This window comes from Hypanus sabinus, chromosome 13 (assembly GCF_030144855.1).
Source record: "Hypanus sabinus isolate sHypSab1 chromosome 13, sHypSab1.hap1, whole genome shotgun sequence".
Lineage (NCBI taxonomy): Eukaryota > Metazoa > Chordata > Chondrichthyes > Myliobatiformes > Dasyatidae > Hypanus > Hypanus sabinus.
The window spans coordinates 58,529,808-58,556,954 of record NC_082718.1 but is presented as its reverse complement, the minus strand read 5'-3'; the positions used below and the strand labels follow the sequence as shown (position 1 = coordinate 58,556,954).

The window sequence follows — 27,147 nt, the reverse complement described above, 5'->3', positions numbered from 1 at the left end:
ATAAAGTTCTTGCATGGCAGTTAAAAACAGATCAGATTTCTAAAACAATAAATGCAATTCGAACAAAAGTGAATGAAATTACTTATAAACCTCTAGAAATTAATGAGGCTTTTAAGAATTTTTATTCTGAGTTGTATAAATCAGAATCAAAGAATGATGATGTTAAGATAGAAGAATTTTTATCACAAATAACTCTTCCAAAATTAAATACAGAAGAACAGAAGGGATTAGGTATGTCTTTTACATTGAAAGAAGTTGAAGAAGCTTTGGGATCACTTCAAAGTAATAAATCTCCAGGAGAAGATGGTTTTCCACCTGAATTTTATAAAAAGTTTAAAGATTTATTAATTCCTCCTTTTATGGAGTTAATATATCAGGCGGAAAGAACGCATAAACTTCCAGAATCTTTTTCAACAGCTATTTTAATAGTATTGCCAAAAAAAGACAGAGACCTTTTAAAACCAGCATCATATAGACCTATTTCTTTATTAAACACTGATTATAAAATAATAGCAAAAATCTTATCTAATAGATTATCTAAATGCTTACCAAAATTAGTGCATATGGATCAAACAGGATTTATCAAAAATAGACAATCGGCAGATAATGTAACTCGGTTATTTAGTATAATCCATTTAGCACAAAAGAGGGAGGAAATGAGTGTGGCGGTTGCTTTAGATGCAGAGAAAGCATTTGATAGATTGGAATGGGATTTTTTATTTAAGGTATTGGAAAAATATGGATTAGGAACATCATTTATAAAATGGATTAAAATCTTAAATACCAATCCCAAAGCTAAAGTAGTGACAAATGGTCAAATTTCAACATCATTTCAGTTAACAAGATCAACTCGGCAAGGTTGCCCACTATCACCTGCTTTGTTTGTGTTGGCAATAGAACCACTAGCTGAATTAATTAGAATGGACCCAGATATTAAGGGTTTCAGAGTTAATCAGGAAGAATACAAGATTAACTTATTTGCTGATGATGTTCTAATTTATTTAACAGATCCATTACATTCACTACGCAAATTATCTTATAGACTAGAAGAATATGGGAAAATATCGGGTTATAAAATAAATTGGGATAAAAGTGAAATTTTACCTCTTACTAAAGGAGATTATAATCAATGTCGATTAATAACTCAATTTAGATGGCCAGCAAATGGTATAAAATATTTAGGTATAAGAGTTGATAATGATATAAAAAACTTATACAAATTAAATTACTTACCACTTTTGAAAAAAATTCAGGAAGATCTTGAAAAATGGATGGCATTACCAATAACATTAGTAGGTAGAGTAAATACTATAAAAATGAATGTATTCCCTAGATTACAATATTTATTTCAATCATTACCAATACAATTACCCCAGAAGTTTTTTCAAGAGTTAAACAAATATCTGAGGAAATTCCTCTGGAAAGGTAAGATGTCCAGAATATCGTTGGAAAAATTGACATGGAAATTTGATCTAGGAGGATTACAACTTCCAAATTTTAAGAATTATTATAAAGCAAATCAACTTAGATTTATTGCATCTTTTTTCGAGAAAGATAAACCGGCATGGATTAGAATAGAATTAGATAAAATAGGAGAAAATGTACCAGAAGATTTTATATACAAATGGGAATCTAAATGGATACGGGAAAAGAAAGAATCTCCTATATTAAAACATTTGATTGATTTATGGAATAAGATAAATGTTGATGATGAGATAAAAAAATCTTTATTAGCAAAGAGATCTTTAATTCAAAATAGACTTATTCCTTTTACAATGGACAACCAACTTTTATATAATTGGATTCAAAATGGGATTAGATATATAGGAGATTGTTTTGAAGGAGGTATATTAATGTCGTTTGAACAATTAAAGAATAAATATAAAATATCAAACAACACTTTATTTTGTTACTTTCAATTAAGGGCTTATTTAAGAGAAAAATTAGGTCAAACAATGTTATTGCCGAAATCTAATGAAATAGAAATTTTAATTCAAAAAGGAAATATCAAAAAATTTATATCTTGCATGTATAATTTGATTCAAAGACAGGTAATTAAGCAAGGAGTCCATAAGTCAAGACAAAAATGGGAAAGTGATTTGAATATTAAAATTGAAGAAACAAATTGGTCAAGACTATGTCTTGACAGTATGACAAATACAATAAATGTTCGGTTAAGATTAGTGCAGTATAATTTTCTACATCAATTATATATTACACCACAAAAAATAAAAAAATTTAATCCAAATTTATCGGATCAGTGTTTCCGATGTAACCAGGAAACTGGTACTTTTTTACATTCGACATGGTCTTGCTCTAAAATTCAACCATTTTGGACAAATTTAAGACTTTTACTGGAACAAATTACAGGAACACAATTTCCTCATAATCCAATATTATTTTTACTAGGTGATATTGAAGGGATAAAACCGAAACTCAAACTAAATAAGTATCAGAAAGAATTTATAAAAATTGCACTGGCAGTAGCCAAAAAAGCTATTGCAGTTACTTGGAAATCGGATACACATTTAAGTATAGATTCTTGGAAGAAAGAAATCTATGGTTGTATTCCATTAGAAAAAATTACTTATAATTTAAGAGATAAATATGAAACATTTTTGAAAATTTGGAGCCCTTATTTACAAAAGACAGGATTAAATATATAGATGCTTTTAAGATGAAACAATTGGTTATTAGGGGAAAGAAATAAATATACATATTAAAATTATTACGAACTCCATGGAGCATGTGGAGATCTTCCAACCACCAGGCATTCTTTCTTTCTTTCTTTCTTTCTTTTTTTTTTCTATGGGGCAGTTAGGGGGGAGGGGTTAAGGGGAGGGGGTATGGGTTATATACATTGTTTTTTCATACTTTGTAATCATTTAAAAATGCAATAAAAAATTATTAAAAAAAAAAAAAAAACATTTCCTAAACTGGGCCCATATTCGCAGAGTATGTCTAACAAGGCGATTAACAATTAGTCTAGGCAATCTACTCGGGAGTGCAGATCTAAGAAGTGCAGAGATAGATAGATCCTTAGTGGAATTCAGCTTCATTGCTACCCATTTAGGGCGGTCAGACTGGCTATGAAAAAAAGACCAGAAGATAAGACAACAAATGTTAGCTGCTCAGTAGTATAGACGAAAATTAGGTAAGGCCATGCCGCCCTCTTTTTTAGATTTTTGAAGGTAAGTTTTGTTAATTCTGGAACACTTACCCTTCCACAGAAAGGACAAAATAATAGAGTCTAAGGAATCAAAAAAGGTTTTAGAAATAAAAATTGGAATAGATTGAAGTAAGTATAAAAATTTAGGGAGAACATACATTTTAATAACATTAATACGACCTACCAAGGACATAGATTAAGGTGACCATTGTGACAAACTCTGTTTTGTAGAGTACAAAATATTGACAAAATTTTCACGAAAGAGATCTTTAAAATTCCTTGTAACTATAATACCAAGATAGGTAAATTGATTATCAACTACTTTAAAGGGGAGGTCGCGAAATACTAATGTTTGTGCTTCTTTATTAATTGGAAGAAGTTCACTCTTATGTAAATTAAGTTTATAGCTAAATTGATCAAGAAGTGCTGGATACAGTTTTAAGATGACAGGAAAGATTTTTAAAGGTGACCTTAAGGGTGAGTTTTTTTTTAACAGACTGGTCAATGATTGGAAACCCTGGTCAGGGTGGTGGTGGTGAAATCAGATATAATTACTTCATTTAAGAAGCATTTAGACCGGCATTTGCATAGGCAAAACATAGAAGGTCCTATTGCAGGAAAATTAGATTAATGTAGATTGGCATGCTGGGCTGTAGGGCCTTTTCTGTGTTGTTCAGCTCTATGCCTCTATAAATCAAAGCCAGATGTCTGTGAGCCCAAGTTTGAGGTCCAAGTCTGCTGGAGGCTGGAGGCCAAAGAAGATGGAGTGTCCTGGGTTTAGAGGACTGTGGTTGTGTGTGGGTGGGAGGGAGGGAGGAATGGGTCTTGTTGTATTCTGTGTTGTTCTGCCAAGCATTGTGGGTGCTGGAATGCATGGTGACTCTTGTGAGCTGCACCCAGCACACCCTTGCTTTTGTTGGTTGTTAACATAAATTATGTAAGTTTCAATGTGTATGATAAATAATCTTGAATATTACAAATGCAAGAATTGAGGTTTGTTTTTAAGTCAGGAGGGAATGCACCTTGCTAGCGGTAACGTTTGGAATTGTGAGGCGGCGCAGCACGGCAGCAGCTATTTTCATTTAATTTTCTAATTTAAGTTTGAGTACACAACTTTTGACTAGGGCACATGGATAACAGAGCAACTATCTACCATCACCAGATACTACTACAATACAGAGATCGCCCAAAAACAAACCTTCATGAAGATCTTCTGGTTAAATTACGTGACCTCGGCTTGCTGAGGGGAACGGGCCTACAGTCCTCGGACTCGCCTGATGCTGGGAGCCGGAGATGGAGACGTCATAAGCGATGTGCGAGGAAGCGGAAGCGAGGCAAACGGGCAGGGGTTCGTGCCAGGCTAAAAGCAAACCTTAGCCGGCCGGCTCACCCGTCCGTTCTGCTCTCCAATGTCCGCTCCCTGGACAATAAAATGGACTACATCCGACTCCAACAAAATAGTCGGCGGGAGTACAGAGTCTGCTCTGCATACGTTTTTACAGAAACATGGCTCACTGAAGGAATTTCAGACGCTGCCATTCAGTTGGACGGGCTCGCCTTGTTTCAAGCAGACAGGGATGCAGCTCTCTCCGGTAAGACTCGCGGTGGTGGTGTGTGTGTTTACATCAATACAGAATGGTGTAAGAACTCTGTGCTGGTTTCCAGACACTGCTCATCGCTAGTGGAGTTTGTGGCTGTTAGATGCAGACCATTTTATTTGCTACAGGAATTCACCTCTGTCCTTATATTCGGTGAGTACATTTCCCCCAGCGCTAATGCTAAAGAGGCGCTCTGTGAACTGTACTGGGCTACTAGCGAACTGCAGAACGCACACCCTGATGGTCTGTTTATTGTCACTGGTGATCTTAACCACGTGAACCTTAAGTCAGTGCACCCCAAATTCCATCAGTTTGTGGACTTTGCAACAAGGGGGGAGAATGCGTTGGACGTTGTTTACAAAGATCCCCAACGCGTACGGGATGGAGCCTTGCCCCACCTCAGATACTCAGACCATATCTCTGTTATGCTAATCCCAGCATACAGACCGCTCATTAGGCGCTCCAGACCAGTTCAGAAGCAGGTGAAAACCTGACAGCAGGAGCCATCTCTGCTCTTCAAGACTGCTTTGAGCACATTGACTGGCACGTGTTCAGGGAGGCTGCAACTGATGGTGACTCTACCAACTTAGAGGAGTACACGGCATCAGTGACCAGCTACATCAGCAAGTGCATTGATGATGTTACTCTGTCCAAGACCATCACTATCCGCACTAACAGTGAGAGGGGCCCTCCCAGTTTGATCCCTCCTGTATGCCCGGAATGTTGACTCCACACCCCTCTGCCCATGGGAGGACTGCAGTGAGGAGGAGTCGGTGACCCACCTCTTTGCACACTGTGGGTTCGTGGAGAAGGTGTGGAGGAGGATGGAAGGGACAGTGTCGAGGTTCATCCCCAGCAACTGCGCAACAGAGGACTCTCTGATCTACGGGCTGTCCCCAGGGACGCACACGGAGACCAACATCCGGTGCTGCTGGCAGATCATCAACTCAGTCAAAGACACTCTTTGGTCGGCCCGAAACTTGATGGTCTACCAGCACATGGAGATGTCCGTGGGGGAATGCTGCCGACGGGCACATTCTCGGCTGCAGGAGTATTGCTGAGGGACACACTCAAACTCGGTGCAGCCACCGCAAGGGCCCGGTGGGGAAGGACCAGTCTAGGGTTCTTCTCCCGCGGGAGTTGAGGGGTTAGGGGGGCAGGGTGTATACCCCTGAACAAGTGTATGTAAATATGGAATAACAGAGTGCCACGTGGGTGACAAAAGTGTGGGAATGTAAAGACTGTAATGGAAACATTTGTAAAGGACTGAGTCATTGAATGGTTTATTGTACATTATTTTATTTTTGAATAAAGTATATTTTGATTTAAAAAAACCAGAAGCCATGGATGACAGTGGAGGTGCGTGCACTGCTGAGGACCCGTGACTCCACCTTCAGAGCAGGCGACAAGGCAGAACTAACAACAGCAAGGGCCAAACTGTAGCGGGCCATCAGAGGGGCAAAGCGTGCACATGCCCAGTGAATCCACAGCCATTTCCAGGAAAGCAGTGACATGCGGCGCATGTGGAAGGGCATCCAGGACATCACCAATTACAGGACAACATCATCTGACTGTGTGGGTGATGCCTCCCTCCCAGATGCACTGAATAACTTCTACGCCCATTTTGAGGCGGAAAATGATGTGGCGGTGAGGAAGTCCACCCCTCCTGCAAATGACCAGATGCTGTGTCTCACCGTGGCCGATGACCCTGTGCAGGGTCAACCTGCGGAAGGCTGCTGGACCAGACAACATCCCTGGTAGAGTGCTCAGTGGATGCGCAAACCAGCTAGCAGATGTTCTCACTGACATCTTCATCATCTCCCTGAGCAGCACCACCGTTCCAACGTGCTTCAAGGCCGCCACCATCGTGCCCATGCCGAAGAAGTCTTCAGCGTCCTGCCTAAGTGACCAGCTACATCAGCAAGTTCATTGATGACGTTAATCTGTCCAAGACCATCACAATACGCACTGACATCCATCATCATGAAGTGTTTCAAGAGGTTCGTCATGATTGTTACGTTCTCGTGACATGACAGTGGTGTACCCGTGTCACGTGAATGGGGTTGAAGCTATACTGGACTTGAGGTAATGGTCTTGTGATGGTGGAGTGATGTCATTTTCCCGCCAGTAGAGATCATGTGACAGGTTTTTTTTACAGGTTATAAAAGGAAGACCCCACCCTGTGAGGAGGGGCAGTTCGTGGCTGGATTTGCCAAGCTGACTTCATGCCACTGTGTGATTTAATGTGATGACGCAGTTTAGTTGAAAGATGAAGTTTTATCTAATGCCTAAAAGTTTAAAAGGTCATTGCCAGCAGTTTCTTTACAATACTGCTAGTTTGAGAATCAGTGGAGAATGAAGAACGGAGTTCGGGAATTAAAGATCGAGGAGAATCCATTTTCGACGGTGAAACGGGTTTGACCTTATTTAATCCTTATTTGGAAAGGAATTCGTTGACTGTTCTCGTGTTAATCTCTGCGGGATAGCAGAAGATTGAGGACAGTGCGATAAAGGAAAGGTCAGTGCCTTTAAGCCATTTCATTTCGTAAATTCTTCGTGGGAAAAGTTCGACACCGGGGATCGAAGCAAAACAACGTGAAAGAGAATTTAAATCGTCTTAAAAAGTCTCTCTTTTCTTTTTCAATCTTTTTATTGAATTTCATATATAAAAAAAACATAACATAATATTGTATTAAATAGGTTACGAGTACATTAAACTTAAAGTTAGATTAATAACAAGATAATAATATCTTATTAAACTATCGGCAAAAAAAAGATCATATAATAATCAATCTAACCTATATTGATTATACATGAAAGGGATTAAGAATAGTCAACAAAAGAAAAAAAAATATATAAAAATGCCAGAAAAAAAATATATATATAAAAAAATAATAAACCTAAACTAAACATGGGCAATAATAATAGTTTATATGTATATGATAGTGTCAAGAACTCCGGAACTCCATACCAGAACAAGAATAAAAAGAGAAAAGGTCTGGAAGCAGCCAAATTAATTCATATGAAAATGTCGAATAAACGGTCCCCAAGTTTCTTCAAATTTAATTGATGAATCGAAAATAGTACTTATAATTTTTTCTAAACTCAGACAAGAAATAGTTTGAGAGAACCACTGAAATGTGGTAGGAGGATTTACTTCTTTCCAATTTTATAATATAGACCTTCTGGCCATTAATGTTGCAAAGGCAATCATTCGTCTAATTGAAGGGGAAAGTCGACTATCATCCTCATTTGGTATACTAAAAATTGCAGTGATAAAATGAGGTTGTAAATCAATATTCCAAATTGAGGAAATGGTAGCGAATATGTCCTTCCAATAGTTATGTAAGGTAGGACATGACCAAAACATGTGGGTCAATGAAGCCACATCTAAATGACATCTGTCACTTTGAGGGTTAACATGAGAGTAAAATCGAGCAAGCTTATCTTTAGACATATGAGCTCTATGTACGACCTTGAATTGTATTAAAGCATGTTTAGCACATATAGAAGAAGAATTAACCATTTGTAAAATGTTTCCCCATTTTTCCATTGATATATTGTATTGAAGTTCTTTTTCCCATTCCTGTTTAATTTTACTCGATACCTCTGGTTGTATCTTCATAATCATATTATAAATAAGAGCCACCAATCCCTTCTGACAAAGTAAAAATCATATCTGAAAAATCTATCAAAGTTGAATTAGGAAAGGATGGTAAAACTTTATATAAAAAATTTCTAATTTGTAAATATCTAAAAAAATTAGATTTAGGTAACTTAAATTTGTTGGAAAGTTGGTCAAAAGACATCAAACTACCTTCAAAAAAAAGATCACGAAAACATATTATACCTTTCCTTTTCCATATGCTAAAAGCTTGATCTGTTAAAGAAGGTTTAAAAAAAATTAAGTAAGATAGGGCTATCAAGAACAAAGTTTTTCAGAGTAAAAAACTTAGGAAATTGAAACCAAATTCGTAATGTATGTTTGACAATAGGGTTAGATATCTGTTTATTGAATTTAACTAAATCAGCAGGGAGAGAAGAACCAAGAACAGAGAATAAAGAATATCCTTGTGCATCATTACATTCTAAATTTACCCGCTGTGGGCACAATGGTGAGTCTAAATCTAGTTTCCAATATATTAAATTTTGAATATTATTCGCCCAATAGTAAAATCTAAAATTAGGCAAAGCTAAACCACCATCCTTTTTAGATTTCTGTAACTGTCTTTTACTTAATCTGGGATTTTTATTTTGCCACACAAATGAGGAAATTTTTGAATCAATGTTATCAAAAAAAGATTTAGGAATAAAAATTGGTAAGGCTTGAAATAAATATAAAAATTTCGGTAAAATCATCATTTTAATAGCATTGATCCGACCAACTAATGATAAGGATAAAGGAGACCATCTGGTAGTAAGTTGTTGAATTTGATGAAGCATAGGTAAAAAATTCAATCTGAATAAATCTTTATATTTCTTGGTAATTTTTATACCTAAATAGATAAAGTTATCAGTAACAACTTTAAATGGTATCCTGTCATTCAGTAAAGTTTGCGCATTTAAAGGAAATAATTCACTCTTGTCCAAATTTAGTTTGTAACCAGAGAAACTACCAAATTGAACCAACAAGGATAGAATAGCAGGAATAGACCTATCCGGATCAGAAATATATAACAACAAGTCATCAGCATAAAGTGATAACTTGTATAACTTCTCATTACGGGTAATACCAAAAATATTAGGAGATTCACGAATAGCAATGGCTAAAGGTTCTAATGCGATATTAAATAATAAAGGACTTAAGGGACAACCTTGTCTCGTACCACGAGATAATTGAAAAAAAGAGGATCTGTAATTATTCGTAAGAACAGAAGCAACAGGTTTATAATATATTAATTTAATCCATGATATAAAATTAGAGCTAAAATTAAAATTTTTCAAGGCATTAAATAAGTATGTCCATTCAACTCTATCAAAAGCTTTTTCAGCATCTAATGAAATAACACATTCTGAGATTCTGGATGGAGAAGTATAAATTATATTAATCAATTTTCTAACATTAAAAAAGGAATATCAGTTCCTAATAAAACCAGTTTGATCTCCTGAAATAATCTGTGATAGTATCTTTTCAAACCTAATAGCTAAAATTTTTGTAAGAATCTTAGAGTCTACATTTAGTAGCGATATAGGGCGATAAGATGCACATAAAGTAGGATCCTTATCTTTTTTAAGAATTAAAGAAATAGTAGCTTCATAAAAAGACTGGGGTAATCTCTTCTTAATGAATGCATCATTAAAGATTTCACATAACCAAGGGGAAACCAAAGAAGAAAAAGTTTTAAAGAATTCTATAATATAGCCATCAGGACCAGGAGCTTTCCCTGAACTCATTGATGAGATAGCCTCTCCTACTTCAGCCATAGAAATAGGAGCACCAAACAAACTTCGATCTTCATCTGTCAGTTTGGGAATATTCAAATTGTTAAAAAAATTATCCATCATAGACAGATCGCCATCAGATTCTGATTGATATAAAGATTTATAAAAATCTTGGAAAGCATTATTGATTTCTTTATGATCAGTAGTCAAATTACCGTCTTGTTTACGAATTTTAATAATTTGTCGCTTAGTCGAAATAGCTTTTAATTGGTTAGCTAACAATTTACCAGTTCGGTCACTATGAATATAAAATTGAGCCCTGGTCTTAATTAATTGTTTCTCAATTGAAGAAGATAATAATAAGCTATGTTCCATTTGAAGCTCAACCCTCTTGTTATAAAGTTCTTTGGTAGGAGTCACGGAGTAAATCTTATCAATTTCTTTAATTTTATCCACTAATAAAGCTATATCTAAATATCTTTGTTTTCTTTTACCAGCGGAATATGAGATAATTTGTCCATGAATAAAAGCCTTAAAAGAATCCCAAAGTATTCCTCTGTCAATTTCTTCGGTATAGTTTGTTGAAAAAAATAAGTCAATTTGCTGTTTTATAAAGGTAATAAATTCTGGATCTTGAAGCAAAGTAGCGTTGAGTCTCCAAGATCTAGTATTAATGGAAGAGTCTGAAATCTTGATAGATAACTTCAAAGGTGCATGATCCGAAATGGCAATAGAATCGTATTTACAATCAGTAACATCTGTTAATAAATGATGATTAATAAGGAAATAATCAATTCTAGAATAACTATGATATACATGTGAAAAAAATGAGAATTCTTTATCTTTAGGGTTCAAAAACTGCCATATTTCAGTAATTCCCGAATCGACCATAAAAGAATTAATAAGTAAAGCTGATCTATTCGGAAGAATTCGAATAGGTTTAGATCTATCCATCAAAGGGTTCAATCAACAATTGAAATCTCCACCCATTATCAACATATATTCATTTAGATTAGGAAGGGAAGTAAATAAACGTTTAAAAAATTCAGGGCAGTCAAAGTTTGGAGCATAAATATTAACTAAAGCCACTTTCCGATTAAAAAGTGAACCAATAATCAACAAGAATCTGCCCTGTGGATCAGATATAATTTCATGATGTATAAGCGAAATTGATGGGTCTATAAAAATAGACACACCCCTAATTTTAGCGGTACAATTCGAGTGAAATTGTTGATCCTTCCAGAACCTAAAAAAGCGTTGATTGTCCTCCTTCCTAATATGGGTTTCCTGTACAAAGATAATGTTAGCATTTAGTCTATGGAATACTTTAAATATTTTTTTACGTTTAATCGGATGATTTAAACCATTAGTATTCCAAGAAATAAAATTAATAGACTTGTCCATCATGCCAATATTAATTGTATATATCATAAAAGGTTAAAAAGACACATAACCCATAATTCAGGAAGAAGTAATAATGATACAGGAGCAACCGAAGAACATGACACCTCACCAATATTAATAATTTAAAGTCGGCCCATAAACTAAAAGCAAAAAAAAAAGCAAAAGCGTGAAAAAAGATCCCTACCCCCTCCCCCAACCCCTCGAAAAAAAGCCAAGCGGCAGGCGCAGAAACTAATACTAATATTACCCCCATTTTCAAGATGGCAACTCCATGAAAATATAAAAAGAAACTATATAACACCCAGATTAAAGTACAGGGTTGCAAAAAAATATATATATATATCAATCAAAATGAAAAAAAAAGTAATATAGTAAAGCAAAAGATCGTTAATAAAAAAGGATAAACATTAAAGTTTGAAAAAGTGTAATATACCTTTAAAAAAAGATTCCATATTCAAATACAAGAAAATGGCGTTTCAAAAGCAAAGACTTATGGGAAGAAGAAACGACATTTTGAAAAAACCATATTACAAAATATAAATGTAAGTTCAATCTATTAAAAAATTTAATAAAAAAGTCATCAAAATAGGATTAAAAAAGGATTCAATAGTCACTACAATATAAAAAAAGTCCAAAAAATCCAAAACATTTGTCCCATTTCCAAGTACAAGCAAACAAATAAATGCTTACGGAAAGCAAGGTCTTATGGGAAGAAGAAACGACATCTTAAAAAAAATAAGTCATTATCACAAAATATAAACGTGTATATCCAATACAGAGAAAAAATAAGAAAAAAGACATTATAGAAAAATTTAAAAAGCATCTATAAACCATGATAATAATAAAAAAACAGATCTATAGACCAAAGTAAGAAGCTACAACACAGCTTCATAGGTTAAAACCCAAAACGAAATGGCATCTTCTCTCCAAAAATTCTTCAACATAACACATAGTTCAACTTATACTAGAAGATCGATATTCTTCAACGAATTTCTTCGCTTCTTCCGGAGTATTAAAGAAGCGCTGACTGTTGTCACTCAACATAATTCTGAGATTCGCTGGGTATCTTAAAGCTTGTTTAAGTCCAATCGAATGAATCTCTGCCATCACCGGTTTAAAAGGGATTCTCGCTTTCATCACATCAAATGAATAATCTTCAACAATACGAAACTTAAAGTTTCTGTGAGAAATCATACCTTTCTGACGAGCTAATCGGATTAAAAGCTCTTTCTCCCGAGGATAATGGAGGCGAACAATCACAGCTCGTGGCTTCTCACCCGTATCCGAAAATCTCGCAACTCTGTAGGCACGATCGATAATAGGTTTAGTCTGCAAAGTTTCATCACCGAAAACTTCCCATAATAAGTTAGAGAAAAATTCAGTTAAGTCACCGGACTCAACTTTCTCGGGAAACCCGATGATTCGCAAATTCTGTCTGCGAGATCGGTTTTCAAGATCGGTAATTTTAAACTTATACTGATCAACTGTTCTAGCAGTCGACAGTATCTTCTTCTCCAACGTTTCAATTGTACGTATTTTTTTCACAGATTAACTTCTCAAGAGTCACGATCTTGTCTTCATGCCGTTGAATATCCGATGCCTGCGATTGAAGCTTGGTATCAAGCGATCTAACAACTCCTTCAAGTTTGGACATTTTCGTGGTAAGTTTATTTTCTAACTTGCCAGTTTACTTTCCAAATTTGCCGCTTTACTTTCCAATTTACTTTCCAAACTTGCAAGTTTAGTATCCAGAAGATTAGAAATTGCATCGAGAGATAAAGGGTCTTTAGATGATTTCTTAGCTGTAGCCATTTTAAGTTTAGAAAGATTAGATCAAATATTGTTTTAGAAAAAAAAAGTAAATCGTAAGTAACAACCCATATGATTAAGTACGAAAAGGTTTGATTAAAGGGTGATTATAGTTGAAAAGATGAAGAGCGCCTAAAAGGCAGATGTCTACGTCGCCATCTTGAAACTCCGCCCAGTCTCTCCTTTTGAAATGGACTGTGAGCATTTTTACCTTTTGGCAATACTACTTAAAAGAACATCACTTTAAGAACTGTTTGAGCTGCCGCACAGCAGCTGATTTCCGGTTACGCTAGTGTTTGTTCACTTTTGGGGGGGGGGTTTGTTTTCAGTGTTTAATAAAAGTGTTGTTTGTTATAAAAACCCTTGCCGAACTCATATATTTATTGTTGCCTGAATACGTAACAATATCAAGACCCTGCTGCCCCCCTCGCTGGACTACTTTAGTCCAGCGAGGACTAAAGCAAACTACTTTAATCGCACCATCTGAAATAGATAGCTATTGGTATCCTTATTAAATGGAGGATATACTGTAGTCACCTAACATTCAAAGGTTCGTTCACTTCCACCATGGCAGGTTTAGCTGCCAATGTCCACTATTTGAGTTGTGGGTCTCCCCCCACTTCTTACCAAAGAGGAGATACTTCCAGCTAACAAAGTAGTTTAAACATAGGTCATTTACTTTTAGTGACTCATGTTTAAATATAGATAAAACTCATAAAACACATTTCAAACTCCTAGAGGTTTACCTTGGTACATAGGATGTAATAAACCAATTTCAAAAATGATTTTCCAGGCCTGGTTGGAAATATTTCTTGATATATCATGGATTTGTAGCGGTGTGCTACATGCAGCGCTAAAATTACGACACAGAGTCGGTAACTGCAGTCGAAGGAAAAAACTTTATTCGAAATCCTCAGCCTCACTTTTAAGCCTCCCTCAACCTGCCCCCCCGTGGCGCAGAGGCTCCAAAGCTCTGTGCTCGCAAACCCCCGTAGGCTATCTAATTGTGAGCCGGTTTGGATGTGCCAGGAAATGGATCGCCACATAACCCCCCCCCCCCAGAACCGGCGATACACCCCCCCCAATGTCCACAGTCTGGGCCGGAACCTGCTTGGGAGGTCGGCCTCTGCGCCGAGGTGCCGGAAACTCGGCCGGTTGTGCCAGGTCCACATGGGCCGGTTTGAGGCGGTCCACCGTGAAAACCTCCTCTCTCCCCCCAACGTCCAGCACGAACGTGGACCCGTTGTTCCGGAGCACTATAAACGGCCCCTCGTATGGCACTGCAGCGGTGGCCGATGCCCACCCCTTCGTACAAACACAAACTTACAGTTCTGCAGGTCTTTGGGTACGCAGGTCGGGTTCCGCCCGTGCTGTGAAGTGGGTATGGGGGCCAGGTTACCTAGCTTCTCGTGTAGTCTGCCCAGGACCGCTGTGGGATCTTCCTCTTGCCCCTGTGGGGCTGGTAGGAACTCCCCGGGGACGACCAGGGGCGCGCCGTATACCAACTTGGCCGACGAGGCGTGCAGTCATCCTTGGGCGCTGTGCGGATGCCGAGTAGGACCCAGGGAAGCTCGTCCGCCCAGTTGGCTCCTTGCAGGCGGGCCATGAGGGCCGACTTCAGGTGACGGTGGAAACTCTCCACCAGGCCGTTCGACTGTGGGTGGTAGGCAGTTGTGTGGTGCAGCTGAGTCCCCAAAAGGCTGGCCATAGCTGACCACAGGCTGGAGGTGAACTGGGCGCCTCTGTCGGAGGTAATGTGGGCCGGTACACCAAAGCAAGATATCCAGGTGGTGATCAGGGCTCGGGCGCAAGATTCGGAGGTGGTGTTGGTGAGCGGGACCGCCTCTGGCCATCTTGTGAACCTGTCCACGATAGTCAGGAGGTGCCGCGCTCCGCGCGACACTGGCAGGGGGCCCACGATATCCACATGAATGTGGTCGAAACGCCGGTGGGCGGGATGGAATTGCTGCGGTGGGGCTTTGGTGTGCCGCTGCACCTAGGCCGTCTGGCAGTGCATGCACGTTTTGGCCCATTCACTGACCTGTTTGCGGAGTCCGTGCCAAACGAACCTGCTGGAAACCATCCGGACAGTTGTCCGGATGGAGGGATGCGCCAAGTTATGAATGGAGTCGAAAACACGGCGCCGCCAGGCTGTCGGGACGACGGGACGGGGCTGGCCGGTGGCGACGTCACAGAGTAGGGTCCTCTCACCCGGGCCTACGGGGAGGTCCTGGAGCTGCAAACCGGAGACTGTGGTTCTGTAATTCGGAATCTCCTCATCTGCCTGCTGTGCCTCTGCCAGTGCCTCAAAGTCTACCCCTTGGGAAAGGGCATGAACGGTAGGGCGAGAGAGCGCATCCGCCACGACATTGTCCTTACCTGAGACGTACCGGACATCCGTCGTGTATTCAGAGATGTAGGACAGGTGGCGTTGCTGGCGGGATGACCAGGGGTCGGACGCTTTCGTAAACGCAAAGGTAAGCGGTTTGTGGTCCGTGAACGCAGTGAAGGGCCGACCTTCTATGAAGTACCTGAAATGCCGGATTGCCAGGTAGAGCGCCAACAGTTCCCGGTCGAAAGCACTGTACTTGAGCTTGGGTGGCCGCAGGTGTTTGCTGAAAAACGCCAGTGGTTGCCAGCGACCTGCGATGAGTTGCTCCAGCACCCCACCGACTGCCGTGTTAGATGCGTTCACTGTGAAGGCAGTAGGGGTGTCCATTCTGGGATGTACTAGCATTGCGGCGTCCGCCAAAGCTTCCTTCGTTTGAACGAAAGCTGCGGCGGACTCCTCGTCCCAGGTAATGTCCTTGCTCGGACCCGACATCAGGGCGAACAGGGGGCGCATGATCCGGGCAGCTGAAGGGAAGCGGCGGTAGAAATTGACCATACCTACGAATTCCTGAAGGCCTTTGATCATGGTGGTTTGGGGGAAGTGGCGGACCGCATCTACCTTAGCGGGCAGAGGGGTTGCCCCGTCTTTAGTAATCCTGTGGCCCAGGAAGTCAATGGTATCGAGTCCGAACTGGCATTTGGTGGGGTTGATTGTAAGACCGTACTCACTCAGTCGGGCGCAGAGTTGACGGAGGTGGGACAGATGTTCCTGACGACTGCTGCTGGCTATGAGGATGTCGTCCAAATAGATGAACGCGAAGTCCAGGTCCCGTCCCAGCGCATCCATTAACCGCTGGAACGTCTGTGTAGCATTCTTCAGGCCGATCGGCATGCGGAGGAACTCGAAAAGGCCAAACGGGGTGACGAGAGCCATTTTGGGGACGTCGTCAGGATACATCGGGATTTGATGGTACCCTCGGACGAGGTCGACCTTGGAGAAGATCCGTGCGCCGTGCAGGTTTGCTGCAAAGTCCTGAATGTGCGGCACAGGGTAGCGGTCCGGTGTTGTAGCCTCGTTCAGCCTGCGGTAGTTGCCGCATGGTCTCCAGCCTCCCGTCGCTTTGGGCACCATGTGCAGGGGGGAAGCCCATGGGCTGTCGTACCGCCGGATGATCCCCAATTCCTCCATCCTCTGGAACTCCTCCTTCACCAGTCGGAGCTTGTCCGGGGGAAGCCGCCGAGCGCGGGCGTGGAAGGGTGGTCCCTGGGTCGGGATGTGGTGCTGTACGCCGTGTCGGGGCATGGCCGCTGTGAACTGCGGTGCCAGAACCGATGGGAAATCCGCCAGGACCCTGGTGAAGTCGTTGTCGGACAGCGTGATGGAGCCGAGGTGAGGGGCCGGCAACTGGGCTGCACCCAGGGAGAACGTCTGAAAGGTCTCGGCGTGTACCGGTCTCTTCCTGGGCAGGTCGACCAGTAGGCTGTGGGCCCGCAAAAAATCCGCACCCAGAAGCGGTTGGGCTACGGCGGCCAGTGTAAAGTCCCACGTGAACTGGCTGGAGCCGACTGTAGCTGCACCTGACGGGTGCCATAGGTCCTTAGTGTGCTGCCGTTCACGGCCCTCAGGGGGGGCCCCGGTGCCCTGCTGCGGGTGTCGTAACTCATCGGAGGTAAAACGCTGATCTCGGCACCAGTGTCGACCAAAAACCGGTGTCCCGACCTTCTGTCCCACACATACAGGAGGCTATCCCGATGGCCAGCCACCGTAGCCATCAGCGGCGGCTGGCCCTGGCGTTTCCCGGGAACTTGCAGGGCGGGCGACAATGGCGGGCTTCTGCGCCCCACCGCTGGTGGTAGAGGCACCAGTGTTCATTGGGCCGGGGGTTGGCGGGCTCTGCGGCCGGGCCTGGACTGGTTTGCTGCCGGGAGCGTGGCTGGGAGATCTGTGCGATGGACGCCCCGCTCACCTTTTTGGCGTTCCACAGCAAGTCCGCCCAGGCTGCCACCTTCCGGGGGTCACTGAAATCTGCGTCGGACAGCAGCAGGCGTATGTCCTCGGGCAGCTGCTCCAGGAATGCCTGCTCAAACATGAGGCAGGGTGTGTGTCCGTCGGCCAGAGACAACATCTCATTCATTAAAGCCGAAGGAGGTCTGTCGCCCAAGCCATCCAGGTGCAGTAAACGGGCAGCCCGCTCGCGCCGTGAGAGTCCGAAAGTCCTGAGGAGCAGGGCTTTGAATTCCGTGTACTTGCCGTCTGCCGGGGGCGACTGTACGAACTCTGCGACCTGGGCCGCTGTGTCCTGGTCGAGGGAGCTCACCACGTAGTAATAGCGGGTGTCTTCTGAGGTGATCTGGCGAACGTGGAATTGGGCTTCGGCTTGCTGGAACCATAGGTTCGGTCGCTGTGTCCAGAAACCCGGCAGTTTCAATGAAACCGCATGAACAGAGGCGGGGTCGGTCATTTCTGGTCCAAAAATCGTTTGGACCGTCGGGGTCACCAATTGTAGCGGTGTGCTACATGCAGCGCTAAAATTACGACACGGAGTCGTTAACTGCAGTCGAAGGAAAAAACTTTATTCGAAATCTTCAGCCTCACTTTTAAGCCTCCCTCAACCTGCCCCCCGTGACGCAGAGGCTCCAAAGCTCTGTGCTCGCAAACCCCCGTAGGCTATCTAATTGTGAGCCGGTTTGGATGTGCCAGGAAATGGGTCGCCACAGATTATTTTACTTTTGTGTATTTGGCCCCCTAGCTCATCCTTTAATATGTAAATTCAAGTTCAAGTTTATTGTCATTCAGCCAGGAACATGCATACAGCTAAACAAAAGATTAGGGGGTCAAGGTGCAAAGCACAGTACACAGAGTTACACTCAGCACATATAGTTCTGATAAAGTACAAGGCAGTCACAAACTAATATTAGCACAGGAACCTGAGTGGCATAGCATGAAGATTAATGGTTCATGAGATGTTGTTCTAAAGCCATGTTTCAGTAAGAATAACATGCTGTTTTTCATCTTATGGCGGGTCAGCTGCAGAGTGAGGTAATTCAGTTGGTTTTCCAGGGAGTGAACTTTGGAGACCAGTATTGACTGCTGAGTTAGGCTTTCAGTATAGCAAAGATTCCAGCACCTTCTCCTCTGGGTGGCTAGAACAGGCAACTCCATGGTATGAGAGTATAGAGAGCCTGGTTCTGCAATAACCCAAGGCTACGCAGCTCTCCTGCGCTTAATCTCACTAATGAACCCAACTTCCAGTGTTTTGTATTGTTAATGTCCAATAGGGTCTTGTGATCATAAGAAAAACATGTAAAACAAATATTTGCACCATTTGCTATATTTGGAGAAGCAACCATGATGAAGTGCATCACCATCTTATCGTAAGGCCATGTATTCAAGATTTCAGTTACATTTTTCTTTTAGCTTACCTGTTCTCTTGATTCTACTAACAGGTTCAAATGAACAATTAAATGTGGCCAGTTGTACATTGCTTCTCTCACAAGACATTTTCGTGCAATACCTTTCTCACCAGCTACTGAAGTGTTTAACAAATTGATTGGCCATTATCTGTTTGACAGAGCACAAGTTTGCAGAATGTTAGACTTGGTGGGAATAGCCACCTTTTGGAAAAATTAGCAAACAAGTAGCATTTTAAGAATTATGAAAATTTTTGTGAGACACTGAGAGCATAAATTCAGAAAAAAGATATTTTCCCCTGTAAATCTTGGAGACTGAGTTGTTTGGCTATTATTGATGGACATGCTGTGTGGTATATTTGAAGATCAATGCCTCATGATATCAAATACATGGGCGGCACAATAGCATAGCGATTAGCGCAATCATCTTACAGAGCCAGTGATCAATGGAGTTCAATTCCCACTACCATCTGTAAGGAGTTTGTATGTTCTTCCCGTGATAGCATAGGTTTCCTCCCAAATTCCAAAGATGGATCGGTTAGGTTTACTGAGTTCTGGTCATGCTATGTTGGCACCAGAAGAGTGGGCTGCCTCTAATCAGAAATGTTGACACAAATGACACATGTCACTATATGTTTCAGTGTACTGTACATATTGTTGTAATGTGAGTATTATTAAGTTAATACTAATCGGGGAGCTGTTTGTAGCAAGAGGCGGGATCCGGGGTTGGCGGGGTCTTTACTTCCGCTATTTTTACTCCCAGTATGCATTGCATATAGTTCCCCCACCCATGCCGCACGAGGTACCTAGAAGCCTCTATATTGTAAATATCGTTTGCCGTCCCAGATAAAGATGCTCTTTCGGCCGTCAAGTTGTTGAGTGGTCTTTTTGTAAAGTAGAAGTTACCACTCATATGATAATAGTGGTCTAACCTGATGTTCTTGTTCAAACAAAACTGAAAATCAAAAACAGCTGATGCAGGCACTTTGAAATGAACGCAGATTAACAGCAGGTCAGGTCGGTCCTGGACCATTCTGAGAACTGAAACATTATGCACAGTCTATGTGTGTGGGTGGGAGGGATGATCCGGGAATATTCTACTGTTGTTATATTGTTGCTAGTTGTGTTCCATGCTGTTCTGCCAAGCATTGTAGCCGTGCTGTATTGGTGCTGGAAAGCGTGGTGACCCTCACAAAAGACACACTTTACTGTATGTTTTGAAGTACATTTGACAAATAAACTAGAATTTTGATAAAGCCGGAACAGGCCTGGCCTTATGTTCTGCCAGGCAGGAGGAGTTACTGCTCTCTATTGTATTTCAGAGGCTTGAATTAATTATAGCAAGCACTCCACGGCACTGGAGTAAATTCAGCATCACTGTCTATAAAATTCTCCAAGTTGCCAAGTGAACCAACATCACTGTGTGCTTCCAAGCCAACCATCTAATACTGAACTTCTACTTCCATTGAGTGAGTTGTGTTCGGCAATTCACAGTCTGCCTATTCCACTACCCACAGACTTACTTTCAAGGACTCGACAACTCACGTTCTCAGTGTATGTATGCACAGTATATAGTTTCCAAAGGGGACTCACAAAATAATTCTTCTTTGATAGCATCAGAATGCACGTAACTAACAAATACAAGGAGCTGACTGTATTGAGAGATGTCTGTAGTTTCATCCAGTTGCATATTGAATGAGAATTGCAAGACTGCCAAATCCCCAATTACTTAATTCAAAATATTAAAGTATCCCAATAATTGATAAGGGAACCACTTTAAGTTTTTTTCTCTCTGTTCCAGTCCACAAACCAGCCTGACCATTTCCAGTGCACCTGGCTTTACTAAGGTCTCTTCAATAGTGTGCAGTTTCTTTTGCTTGGCAATCTGGTAAGCAGCTTGTTAGGATGCTTCAAGAAAAGGTTTTTGTGAAATGGCAATTCCAAGAATTTTTCTACACAAAAAGTACTGTGGCGACTCTGTCCCATCATGTCCATTATACATAGTTGTCATCATACTTCCTTCTCTTCAACGATTCAACTTACATTGGGTCTGCAAAAAATACAAAATAAATAAAGCTAAAATAAAATACTTGATTCAATTTTTATTTTTTGAAACTCAAAATTTTTGTATGGCTTGTTAAGTAATTTGATAAATCTGGAAAAGAAATAAGTAATCTGTGAATTATGTAAAGTGTAAGATATTCAAGAAATTGCATGGCAAGTAGGTGAAATAAAGCAGGTTTTATAATTTATCCAAAGTGTTAAAAATTTTAAGGGGTTTTAAATACTTGGATAGATGTAAGGATTATAGCAGCAGCTCAGGCATTTTGTCCTGTTGTGGTTCTCTTTAAGAGGCTGTTCTGATGTGGTCCTACTGAATTGCAACATCTCACACTTGTCTACATTAACTTCTGTCTGCCAATTTTCAGCCCATTTTTTCCCAGCTGATGCAAATCCCTCTGCAATCCACGGTAGTTTCCTCACTGTCCACTACACGCCCAATCTTTGGGTCCTCTGCAAATTTTCTGATCCAGTTAACCACATTGTCATCCAGACAAACCACAACGGGCCCAGCACCAATCCCTGCAGCACTCTGTTAGTCACAGGCCTTGAGTCAGAGAGGCAACCATCTAATACAATTCTCTGGCTTCTCTCAACTACCTCATCTTGAATGCCAAGCGACTGAACCTCCCTGACCTACCTCCCATGCCTTGTCAAATGCCTTTCTGAAGTCCATGCCTGGAAATGGTTAAAAAGGTGTAAAACAAATCAACTACCATTTAACTTAGAAACAATTGATTATTAAAATGAAGTACAGAACAAAGTAGAACACAACCAATACTACTACAGTACCATAAAATTCCGTTTTAGTTCCTAATTGTTTTCAAATGGAGGAATTCATTCGATGTACACTGTCATATTCTGATTGAACTAACTATATTTCTTACATCCTTCACATACACGAGGAGTAAAAATCTTTACGTTATGTCTCCATCTAAATGTGCAATTTATAGTAATTTGTAATAAACAGTATGTACAACAATACAGTCAATAGAGCATAAAAATACAATTGTATCAGTGTGAATTATTCAGTCTGATGTCCTGATGGAAAAAGCTGTCCTGGAGCCTGTTGGTCCTGGCTTTTATACTGCGGTACCGTTTCCTGGATAGTAGCAGCTGGAACAGTTTGTGGTTCAGGTGACCAGGGTCCCCAATGATCCTTCAGGCCCTTTTTATGCCCCTGTCTCTGTAAATGTCCTGAGTAGCAGGAAGTTCACATCTGCAGATATACTGGGCTGTTTGCACCACTCTCTGCAGAGTCCCGCGATTTAGGGAAGTACAATTCCCATACCAGGCAGTGATGCAGCCAGTCAGGATGCTCTCAATTGTGCCCCTGTAGAAAGTCCTTAGGATTTGGGGACTCATGCCAGATTTCTTCAACCATCTGTGGTGAAAGATGTGTTGTAGTGCTTTTTTCACCACACAGCTGGTATGTACAGACCACGTGAGGTCCTCGGTGATGTGTATGCCGAGGAACTTGAAGCTGTTCACCCTCTCAACACCAGATCCATTGATGTCAATAGGGGCTAGCCTGTCTCTGTTCCTCTTGTAGTCTACAACCAGCTCCTTTGTCTTAGTGACATTGAGAGAGGTTGTTTTCTTGACACCATTGTGTCAGGATGATGACTTCTTCTCTGTAAGTTGCCTCATTATTAGTTGAGATAAGGCCAATCAATGTAGTATTGTCAGCAAATTGAATTAGCAGATTGCAGCTGTGGGTGCTGATAAAGTCATGGGTATACAGGGAGTAAAGGAAGGGGCTTAGGACACAGCCCTGAGGGCACCTGTGTTGAGAGTCAGAGGAGCAAAGGTGAGGGAGCCAACTCTTACCACCCGCTGGTGATCTGACAGGAAGTCCAGGATACAGCTACATAAGGCAGGGTGAAGGCCGAGGTCTCTGAGTTTCTTATCAAGCCTGGAGGGAATTATGGTGCTGAATGCTGAACTGTAATACAAGAACAGCATTCTCACGTAAGCATCCTCCTTCTCCAGATGTGTAAGGATGGTGTGTAGAGCTGTGGTTATTGCATCATCTGTCAATTGGTTGTGTTGGTAGATGAATTGTAGGGGGTCCAGTTTGGGTGGTAGCATGCTGCAGATGTAGTCCTTGACCAGCCTCTCAAGGTATTAGCTTATTACTGAGGTGAGGGCAACAGGATGCCAGTTGTTCAGACACGCTACCTTGTCTTTTTAGGTACAGGGACAATGGTGGATGTTTTGAAGCAGGAGGGCACTCTGCAGTGGGAGAGGGAGAGGTTAAAAATCTCTGTAAACACACCCGCAAGTTGTGCCGTGCACATCCTGAGTACCTGCCCTGGGATGCCGTCGGTCCCACAGCTTTGCGACTGTCCACTCGTTGGAAGCACCTGCGTATTCAGCCTCAGGGATGATCAAGGTGGAGGTTTGCTTCAGTGGCTCTCCTCAGGGGCTCAGTGTTGGTGATGTCAGACTGAGCGTTATGTAACCCTCATGTTAGGCCAGCATGCATTTGTCTAGGGAAAGGCAGCCTGAGAAATCTCGTTTGTGTGGATGCTGCCCGGTTACAAATCCGTACCGCAAAATATCAGACAGCACACCATATGCAATTAAACGACTGAACTTTATAAATCTTAATCTGACTATAGGGCTAGTAAAGAAAATAAAAAGAAAAAAAGGGCCCATTTTAATGAAACAGTCTAATCTGCACGTTGGAGCTCATGGTTCCGTCCACTCGTTCCTCCAAGTGTGGCTGATCGTCAGATCCTCGCTCCAAGTCCACTCTGTCCGGCGGTCTACCAATTCTCTCCACTTGCATCTTCTCTCTTTATCTCTCGCCAACAAAAGGGTGTGAAAACCTTCTCTCAGACCCACAAGAAAGAAACAACATACCTCTCATTGGATGGCACACATTCCAAAACCCCGTTATCTGTAGTCATAACCTAAACATTGCTGCTACAGAGAAACCATTACATTAGCAGTGAAACATTTCAGGGAGGCCATTACATTAGTAATGAAACATTACAGAAGTGGTCATTACATTAACAGTGAAACCTTACAGTGCGTTACACGTAAGAAAGGTTTAGCTCATCTGGGAGAGAGGCAGCGATGTTGGCAGCACCACTGCACTTAGCTTTGAAGACTGCAATGGTGTGCAGACTGCCATAAGCTGCGTGTGTTGTTGGTGGAGAGTTGTGTCTGGATCCTGTCCCTGTATTGTCATTTTGATGACTTTGCGTAGATTGCAGCTGTAAGTGACCAAAATCAGTGCAGATATCTAGTGCAAATGGTTGGTTGTCCGTCATATCCAGCAAAGCAGGAGACATGCATATGAGAGTTTTTAAAGTAGGAAAGCTGCTGTGCCAAGACAATTCCAGTCTCTTGACCTCAGAAGTGCAAGTCCAGTTGTACACCTTGTCATTACAAACTGGGGACTTCCTTAGCTGCAGCGTATGAGTAAGATTTCTTCTGTACCTTGTCATGCCTTTTGGTCTCCACGAAGAATTGCAGAACCACCTTCCTGGCTGCTGAATCTCACTGTTGATCTCATCCACCAGCACGCCTGAGCTGACCTCACATACTAGGCCAAGCATCTTCCGTTCTCACCGGGCTATGAGACCTACCGACTATCTGCACCTGATTTAGTCCATCTGTTGAAGGTGTATACTGGGGTTTGGCCGCTCTCACATGCAAATAGCTACTCGTAGCCACAGGTAAGTGCTGAGTGTCTGGTGGGGACCAAAGATGAGTGAGCTGTGCCAGGATGGACAGAACAAGCACCTTCACTAGGTGCTACGCCTCCCTAGACAGATAATGGACTGCCTTAATACAATGCGTTTGATGTTTTCATCCTCTAAACCTTCATTTTCATTGTAACATTCAATATAATTGCTGATACCTTCAAATTATTTGTAGTTCCTAACTTGAAGTAGTGGAATCATTTTATTTTCACTTTTGGCCATTTCTGGCATCTCCAAGTCTGAATGCTTGAAGCTGCAGTGAGCAAAACAGTTCTGAATTGTCTTAATGGGTATTTCTTACCAAATATCAGTGACAAAATCTTTGCTTTTTGAAAACAAACACATGCAACTGATGCTATTTAAAAACTGTTTGCTCTAAGCACGGTGTAGTATCTATAACAGCCAGTCAAGTGCATGCAACTGACACTAGTGAGAAACGGTTCAGAAACAGTTTCCTATTCCAATTAAGTGGAATTGTATCCCAAATAAATGATGGGAATTCCAGCTATTTTCTGAATTAGTTTTTGTCTCAAATGTCTCAAATTAATGGACATCTGACACATACTGTACATAAATACTATATATTACATTTATTGTTTTATTTGCCGTTGTCTGTTGCACATTGCTTGCTGTCAGTCTTTGTTTATATATAGTTTTCATAAAACCTATTATATTTATTTTCCTGTAAATGCCTGCAAGAAAATGAATTTCTAGGTAGTATATGGTGACATATACTTAGATAATAAATTTACTTTGATTTTGACTCTGATGTCTCCTTGCCTTTTCTCAACCCAGGGACATTCTGAACCAAGTTAAAAGGGCAGACATGAACAGCATGTCTGTATTCCTTCAGTCCGGAGCTGGAGTGTCATCTAATATTATATCCGTTGCTTCTTGGATTTGAGTTTTTACCTGTTGACTTAGAGGCAAAGGCATTACCACTTAGATCAAGATAACAAAAAAAACCAAAATGATATTTAGTTTGTTAGAAGCATATCCTTACCTATATTGTTCACTAGAGTTAAAATTCGCCAACCTGGGGTCTGGTCTTGACTCTGGTGTCAAGAGAAATAGTTCCACAATTGTCACTTAGTATTTACACATATCTCCTGGTTGAATGTGCCTCAATATCAGATAACTATGAATGACTCATATCATATAAAGAATGACTTGTATTTATACAGTGCCTCTCCAATTGTTTTCCCCAAAGGACTAATTAATGTCAGATTTGGATTTTTCTTGAAGCACAGAGCCTGTGGCAGCCAATTTGTGCAAAGGAAAGAAAAGTGAATTTGGGCAATTTCCACAAACAGATTTTTAAAAATAAGCGAAAGGGTAATTAATAATTTTGACATGGAGGCAAACAAATCATTGGGAGGAATTCTGCTGGGTAACCCTGAAAAGATGACATGGGATCTTTTATGCCCTAGAGAGCAGGAATTTTCTTTAATGTATCAGAGATACATAGAGATATACGCCAGAGAAGGAAGCTATTCAGAAAAAGCACTTCAGTTAATCCTACTTCTCAGATCTTGATCTAAAGCCTAGTGGGTTACATCTGATTGTTTAGGGACTTCAAAGTGTGATGAGGCCAATTGTCCTTTCAGCCAGTAACTGCTACTCCGAGTGAAAAGAATATTTCTTCCATTTCCCTCTGATCCCGAATTTACAGATCTTTGTAACCCAAGCCACGGGGCTTCCCCATTATTTCTAAAAGGAACAGGTCTTTTTCTAATTATCTAACCTACTCCCAATATTTTATACACATCAGTCAAACCTCACTTCATTTTCACTTGTTCATAGACATAAAGCACGTCCTAGCCTGCCTCAGCTCAACTATAATCCTTCATCCTTGGTGCCACCATTGTAAATGATCTCTGCATTTCTTCCAGTGCTACTTCATGCTTCCTGTAATGTGATGACAAATTACTCAGATGTGACTTTACTAAGATCAAATACAATTCTCCTTTGGTACTCCATGGCTTAGCAAATGAGTGAGTCAATTCCATCTGCTTCCTTAATTGTCTACCTATCCTGCAGTCTTCAGGGGTTTGTGAACATGAAGTTACTTTACAGCACAGTACAGGCCCTTCAGCCCACAATGCTGTGGTGGTCTTTTCAAATGGTTCCATTTATTATTAGAGAACGTGTACAGTATACATCCTGAAATTCTTACTCTTCACAGACATCGACAAAAACAGAAGAATCCCAAATGAATGAATGACATAAAAACAGTTTGCCTACTGAAGCAACAGGTCCACAGTAA

The 27,147-nt window shown here is 41.1% G+C and overlaps 1 protein-coding gene across 5 annotated transcripts in view; it reads left to right on the top strand.

Moving 5' to 3' along the window:
- The window catches only part of LOC132403894 (branched-chain-amino-acid aminotransferase, cytosolic-like), a 227,456-nt gene that overhangs the window by 78,945 nt on the left and 121,364 nt on the right, over window positions 1-27,147 (top strand). For 2 of the 5 annotated variants that reach the window (XM_059987702.1, XM_059987701.1), the window contains exon 1: window positions 13,101-13,214. The exons of the other annotated variants lie outside the window; for them this stretch is intronic. The gene's annotated coding sequence lies outside the window, so the exon portion shown is untranslated. Of the gene's footprint in view, window positions 1-13,100; window positions 13,215-27,147 lie in introns of those variants that run through there. 5 annotated transcript variants of the gene reach the window in all.